This window comes from Nannospalax galili, unplaced genomic scaffold (assembly GCF_000622305.1).
Source record: "Nannospalax galili isolate Female #2095 unplaced genomic scaffold, S.galili_v1.0 scaffold111, whole genome shotgun sequence".
NCBI classification, from domain to species: domain Eukaryota; kingdom Metazoa; phylum Chordata; class Mammalia; order Rodentia; family Spalacidae; genus Nannospalax; species Nannospalax galili.
The window spans coordinates 441,711-449,425 of NW_008330487.1; the positions used below are offsets into that span (position 1 = coordinate 441,711).

The 7,715-nt window shown below is 40.1% G+C and overlaps 1 protein-coding gene across 3 annotated transcripts in view; it reads left to right on the forward strand.

Annotated features, from left to right (window-relative positions):
* Window positions 1–7,715, forward strand: part of Ptp4a2 (protein tyrosine phosphatase 4A2) — a 32,979-nt gene that overhangs the window by 11,443 nt on the left and 13,821 nt on the right. The gene's annotated exons all lie outside the window — the stretch shown is intronic.

Here is a 7,715-nt window from a genome sequence, read left to right on the forward strand (position 1 = left end):
TTTTTACCATACTTACAGATATTTTGGCTCCTAATTTGTAAAAAACATACTGGACACTATCAACTGTATGATTAGGGTCATAGTCAATGGAAGGAAGGAAATTAACATTAATTTGAACCGTCTAAGTTTCAAGAAATCAGGTGTATTACAATTTTAGTTTGATAAATGCAACATTAGAGGACTAAAGGAAGGCAAGTAACACAGGATTAACTCAGTTGAGTTGGGACTAAGTTATGAAAGATGAGAAAAATTTCAGTTTGAGTCTAGTTAACCAGAAGATGAATGTGTAATTAATAAAGGCAAATTCTCTTTAGTTCATCATAGGCTTTCAGAACCTTCTTGGCTAGTCAAAAGTGCAGTATGGGATTGACTAAGTAATTTCTCTTTTGATGGCTGTGATGGGTTTTTACAGTTTTACAGTCTGTAGTCTGAATATTGTTAGGCTTCCGTAAGGGTTTTTAAATTTGTTTTCTTTTTTTTTTTTGAGACAGGTCTTTTTGTAGCCCCAGCTGATCTGGAACTCATGTAGACTAGGAAGGCCTTGATCTCACAGAGATCCCCCTGCCTCTGCCTCTTGAGTACTGGGACTAAAGATGTGTGTCACCACAACCCGCACTTCTGTGAATTTTTAGTTACTCAGGTTTGACTTTCCCTCCACAAACTCCATGTCCAGTCTTTGGACAAATCTTTTGGGGTTGTATTTCAGAGTCTATCTTGAAACTGACTTTTTTAAAATCCTCTGGATTGTTACTTTTTTGGCCTAAGCTATCATTATTGCCTAGATTATAGCAGCAGACCCTTAGCCAATCCTTTTGCTTTCATCTTATCATTCTTCCAGTTCTTTATAAAGCAGCTAGTCTGATATCTTTAAATCATAAATTGTTATTCTTGAATGAAGCCCTTTATTGGCTTCATTTGGATGGAGTCACTGTTCTCTGAATAAAAGCCAAAACCTTATGGAGACTTTAAGGCTTTCTCAAGTCTCTGACTCTTCATTCCTCTGTTCTCTCTCCTAGTAGCTCTGGCCTCCTTGCTTTTCCTAGAACACTGGAAGCAAGTCCTACCTTATAATTGTAACTACAGCTAATTGGTCTGTCTAAAATGCTCTATTTGTCTGATACCTCCAGGTCTTGGATTAAATGTCACTTTTTCAGCAAGTTCTTTCTGATAGACTAACAACTGTCCGTAACTCCAGCCCCAGGGGATCCGACAACCTCTTCTGACCTCCTTGGGTATTGCGCGACATGGGTGCACTTACCTACATGCAGGCCATACACGCATACACATAAAAAAAAAAGAATGCCCCTGCCTTCTGGAACCAAAGACTTCTTTACTTTGCATTTTTTCTCCAAGGAGTGGCCTTGTGTTGTCTGGTTTTGCCCACTAAAATATAAAATTCACCCTGACAGGAATAAAAAATTATTATTTTATGTGTTTGAGTGCTTTGCCTACATGTGTGTTGAGTGTCTTGTGTTTGCCTGGTGCAGGCAGAGGCCAGAAGAGAGCATCAGGCTCCCCACAACAGGAGTTAATATGGATGGGTGTTAGCTACCGTATAGGTATTGGGAACTGAACCTGGGTTCTTACTCTAGCTGCTTCTTAAGAATATGTGAGATGGGGGCTGGAGAGATGGCTCAGCAGTTCCTAGCACTGGCTCCTCTTGCAAGAGACTCAGTTTGGTTCCCAGTGCCTACGTGGTTGTCTGTAACTCCAGTTCCAAGAGATCTGTTGCCCTCTTCTGGGTTTCTTGGGCATTGCATACACATGGTGCTCAGCAAAAATGCAGGTAAAATGTTCACACATAAAATACAAGTAGTAAAGTATCCAAATGCGGAGCTAAATATTTTCCTTGTAATGTGTAGTTAAGAATTTTTTAATTTGCCGGGCATGGTGGTGCACACCTTTAATCCCAGCACTTGGGAGGCAGAGGCAGGCGGATCTCTGAGTTCAAGGCCAGCCTGGTCTACATAGTAAGTTCCAGGACAACTGGGGCTACAGGGAGACCCTGTCTCAAAAAGACCAAAAAAAAAAAATTGTTAATTTAAATATTTATTGAACATATACTATGTGTCATATTTTTAAAAAAATTTTTACTTGTACTTTTTTTTTTTGTTTTTTTTTGAGACAGGGTCTCCCTGTAGCCCTGGCTGGCCTTGAACTCACTATGTAGACCAGGCTGGCCTTGAACTCAAGAGATCTGCCTGCCTCTGCCTCTCAAGTCCTGGGACTACAGGTGTGCTCTACCACATCCAGGTGGGTGAGAGAATTTTAAAGGAATGTTAGTAATATTGCATCAAATTAAATAGGCCTGATCTTAAATTCTCTCATGCCTTTGAATTTGCTGTATTTGTACTTGAACTTAAAATTATAGTTGCTATAAGGCATGATACGAATTTTTCTCAGTGATGTATTTAACAAAGACACAGCTCTCTTCTACGATTTTCCCGGGCTGCCTGGGACAGAGGGGCTAGCCTTACTCTGGAGGCTTTTTGTTATCCTATGATATAGCATTGTTAGGAACATAAATTGTGGGTCATTATAGGTTCTTCATTACCTAGAATGTTTAAAAAAAGTATACATGATGTCCTAGTTTGTTCATCATTGCTGTGACAAAATACTCTGACCAATACCAACTTGGGGAGGAAAGGGTTTATTTAGCTTACATCTCCCAGATCACAGTTCATCCGGGAGCCCAAGGGCAGGAACCTGGAAGCAGGAGCTGGAGCACAGGCCATGAAGGAACACTGCTTACTGGCTTGCTCTCCTGGCACCTGCTTAGCCTGCTTTCTTATGCAACACAGGCCCACCTGCCCAGGAGTGGCACCACCCACAGTGGGCTGGGCCCTCCCACATCACTCATCAAGAAGATGCCCTTCAGACATGGCCACAGTCCAGTCCAATAGAGGCAATTCCCCAACTTAGGCTCGATCAACCCAGGTGTGTCAAGTTGACACTAAAGCTATCCAGCACATATGGTAAAATTAAAATAGCTCAAAGTGAAAGTGAATTATCTTTCTGTCTTGGAGCTCCTCCCTACCCTTTCTTTGCCTCCAGGGACCCCCAGCACCCTCTTATCTTTGTAACCTTTCAGATAGTCCCTGGGTATAAAGTGTATACAGTGCTCAAATACATTTTTTAAAAATGTGTGTATTATGCCTGCATGTATGTAAGTACAGTGTCCCAGGAGGACAGAAGAGGGTGTCAGTTCCCCTGGAACTGGAGTTACAGACAGTTCTTAGCTGCCATATTGGTGCTGGGATTTGAACCTGGGTCTTCTGCTAGAGCAGCCAGTGCTCTTTTTTTAAAATAAATTTTTATTTATTTTTACATGTCTGCATGTATGTACGTGCACCTGTGTCATACAGTGCCCTCTGAGGATAGAAGAGGAGGGTGTCAGATCCCCTGGAACTGTACAGATGGTTGTTAGCTGCCATGTGAGTGCAGGGAATCCAACCCAGATCCTCTGCAAGAGCAGCCAGTGCTCTTAATTGCTGAGCCATCTTTTCAACCCCTCAAATACATTTCTAAAACCACACCATTTCTTATTTTTTTTAGTGTCTTTTAGTGATCTTTACTTATTAGAGTACAATAAATCTGTTTATTTTTAACCTCTGCCTAGTTTTTCATTTTAAGAATGTGTCCCAATTAAGCTATGAGTATTATATTATTTCATGCATGTGTTAGTTTTAGATCTAGGTAGATATAAGCAATAGAATATTGATACTGGGATTTAAAGTATTTCATACCCTTCTTCAGAGTTATTTATTTATTTTTATTTTTAACTGGACCGCCTTGTAGCTCCAGCTGGCCTAAAACACTATGTAGACCTGGTTGGGCTTGATCTTATAGAGATCTGCCTGTCTCTTGAGTGCTGTGATTAAAGGTGTAAGCCTCCATGCCCAGCTACAGTAAAATTTTCAAGCTGGCCATGAACTCTGTAGATGAGAATGACCTTGATCCTTCTGCCTCTACCTCCTGGGATTATAGGTGAGCTACCACCTCTGTCTCTACCTTTTTTTTTTTTTTTAAAAAAAAAAAAAGATAAAAAATTTAAACACTGGGTGTGGTGGCCTGAACCTTTAATCCCAGCACTCAGGAGACAGAGGCAGGTATGTCTCTGAGATCAAGGCCAGCCTGGTCTACATAGTGAGTTCCAGGCCAGCTGGAGCTTACAGGGAGACCTGTCTCAAACCTCCCGCCCCCCTGCCAAAACAAAACAAACCAAAAACAAAAAAATGCTAGGCATGGCCTGAACCTCTGCCCGTAAGAGGCAGAGGCAGGTGGATCTCTATGAGATCGAGACCAGCCTGGTCCACATAGTGACTTCTAGGTAGACTGGGACCCTGTCAAAGCAAAGCAACACAAAAATTAAATCTGGGGTTTGGGTATGCTCTATCACTGAACTACATTCCCAGCCTAGTAATGAAATATTTTTTAAGTAGATAGAGAAGAATTAATGCTAGGAGGAAAACTAGAAGAAGAATTATCCCATGTGCTTTACAAGTACAGTGTTTATGCTAAAATGTGGAACTGCTACTTTTGGGTACCTTTTAGATGTGGTAGGTTATGGTGGGCTTTATGTTTTAAAAACATGTTAGCTTTGCATTTTTAAGTTTGTCACTGGAGTTAACATTAGTTTAGCTGAAATGACAGATGCAAAACTTACTGTTGATGTGTAGTTGGACTCGGGAAGTGGCAGGAAGATAAATTTTCTTTTATCATGTGTCTGTTAATTTTGTTAGAACATACTGTTTGTTTTGACAGAAATTGTACTGTGAGCTCTCAGTATTAAGAATTGAAAATCTGAAAGAAAAAAAAAAAAGAATTGAAAATCTGTTAATGAATTCTCCTTACCCCTGGAAATGGTTCTTCCAAGATGAAGTGAGAGGAATGGACAGGATAAAGCTTGTTTTGTTTGCATAACAAACACTGGAGACTAGGTAGAAAACTTTAACGTTAGAACTGTAACCTTTTAAGCCTGGCCACCACCACAATGCAAGTGTTTGAGTACCTTTACTCAGCTGATACACATTAGCTGTGATAACATCATTGAACCAAAAGGATTCAAATACAGGTTAGCATTTCCTTGTGTGTTGCTGTGTACTGCATGCAGAGCATTGTTCTTTGAGTAGTTACTTAAATAATATTCTCTTCATAGGAGTGAGCAGTTGCAAATGATCATTCAAACAGATATTTGAAGAAAAATTAGACTTTGTATGAAAAGAGAATGGGACTTGAAAAATATGTGGGTACCTACAAAATTGAAGGACAAAATAGGGAATCAGAGGACCAGGGTTTTGGCTTTGAAATGTCTTAAGACATTTTAACCTTGCTGGATGCAGTAGTTTATGCGTTTTAGTCCCATCAGTCAGGAGGCAGAGGCAGTGGATCACTATGAGATTGAGGCCAGCCTGGTCTACATATGGAGTTCCTAGTAGCCAGCTGGGGTGACAGGGAGACCTTGTCTCAAAAACAAACACAAGAAAAGGCATTCTAAAAATATAGCCTTGGCTGGCCTTAAACTCAAGAGATTCTCCTGCCTCTGTCTCTGCCTCCTATGTGATATATTTAAAGGCATGCTCCCCAAGGCTAGACCATGTTTTTCATTTTAGGAATATTTTAGTTTTGTTTGTGCCCATAGTAGTATCACAAATATGGATCTTAGGAAATAAGGATATCCATAAGAAAATAAAGACGAGAATAGAAGATGCTTGAAAGTTTGTAGACCTAAACTCTTAATCTGTAGTTCACTTTCTTTCTGAAATAACTATAGCAATGCATCTTTCATGTTATTTCTCTATCTGGTCACCTAAGTCTGTATTTTCCTCCTTCAATACTAGGGATGGGACCTGAGGCCTTGTACATGTTGAGCAAGCAGTCTTAATACTGAGGCACATCCAGCACTAATGTTTTTATTGTTACAAATTTAATATAATATATTTTTAGAGACAAGGTCTCGCTGTAGCCTTGGCTGGCCTGAAGCTTGGTAGTGATCCTTCAGTTTCCCAGTCCTGGTGTGTGCCAGGTGTGTGCCACCACGTTCAGCTTTGCTGTTTTCTTATTTAAATTTTTCCAGTGCTGGGCAATCAAACCCAGGACCTTGGGCCTGTTAGGCAAGCATGCTACTTCTGAGCTATATTCCCAGCCCCGAAACTTCAAATAAGCATTTATTTATTTATTTATTTAGGTCTTTTTGAAACAGGGTCTCCCTGTAGCCCCAGCTGGCCCGAAACTCACTATGTAGACCAGGCTGGCCTCAAATTTACAGATCCGCCTGCCTCTGCCACCCAAGTGCTGGGACTACAGGCGTGGTGGCAGCATTTATTTATTGGTGGCTTATCAAGTAGGCAAGTAAAATAGCTTAAACCATGTCTCTTTCTGAGAAATTTATGGTTATATTGACATCTGACTGAGCCTACTTATAAAGATTACTGTGTTTCAAAGGACCGGTCCTAAAGTAACATTAAAGTTCTGCCACTTATCTAACTAAGCTTGTATTTTTGTAGAGATTGCTATTTGGAAGATGCTTTGTGAATTATAACCTTCAGCTATTTCTAACTTTTTTCCTTTTAAAATTATTTTTAAAGATTGTTTTTGTTTTTTAATTATGTGTTTGTGTGTGCCTGTGAGTGCAGGTGCCTGTGAAGAGGCATTGGATCCTTTGGAGCTGGAGTTACAGACAGTTGTGGGCCACCTAGCCTGGGTGCTGGGACCTGAACTTGGGTTCTCTGCAAGAGCAGTATGGGCTCTTAACCACAGACCCATCTCTTTAACCCCAAAGTTATTCTTGATACAGGGTGTTAACTATGTAGCTAGGGTTGACCTCAAATTTGTAATCCTCTTGTTTCAGCATCCAGAATGCTAGGATTACAGTTGTATTTCAACATGCCTGACTGATTTTATACTCTTGAGGTAGCAATGTGAAAAATAGTAAAAAGGGAAACTGGGCTAGAATAAGAGGATAAGACAGGGTTTATAGGCCAGTTGAGTCAGCAGACTTTGGTGATACACTGGAAAAAACATGGTCAACAGAAGACTTTAGATTGAGGCTCCATTCATTCATTGACCTGAGGCAAGTCATTTCACTTCTGGTTTTCTTTCCTCATTTGACTTAAATAACAATTATTTATTTGTGCAGAGAATATATTTTTGGAATAGCTCAGGCTTGTTTTGAACCTGCTATGTTGCTGAGAGTGGCCTTGAATTTCTGATCCTCCTGCCTGTACCTTTCAAGTGCTAGGATCACTAGGCATGTGCCACCACACCTAATTCATGAGGTTCTGGGGCTCAGACTTGCTTCCTGCATGCTAGGCAGACACTCTACCAACTGAACTCCACCCCAATCTGAAAGTAAAAGTTTTACAAGTGCTTAATGAGTTTGTATCATAATTGGTGACTAGTGCATACATTTTTGATGAAATTAAATCTTTGAAGTAAGATTTTGGTAAATATCCTCTACCTGTTAACAGAAATACCCATTTTAAATAAAGAATATATGTTAAAGACCTATCTATCACAAGCAGAAAAGAAAAATGAGGCAGTTTTTGAACTGTTATGAAAAGAGTCCATGGAAGGAAGCTTTAACTTAAAATATTTTATTTATTATTTTTATTTTATGTGTATATGTGTATTGCCTGCATGTAGGTAAGTGCGCCCGTGTCATGCAATGCCCACGGAAGACAGAAGAGGCTGTCAGATCCCTTGGAACTGGAGTT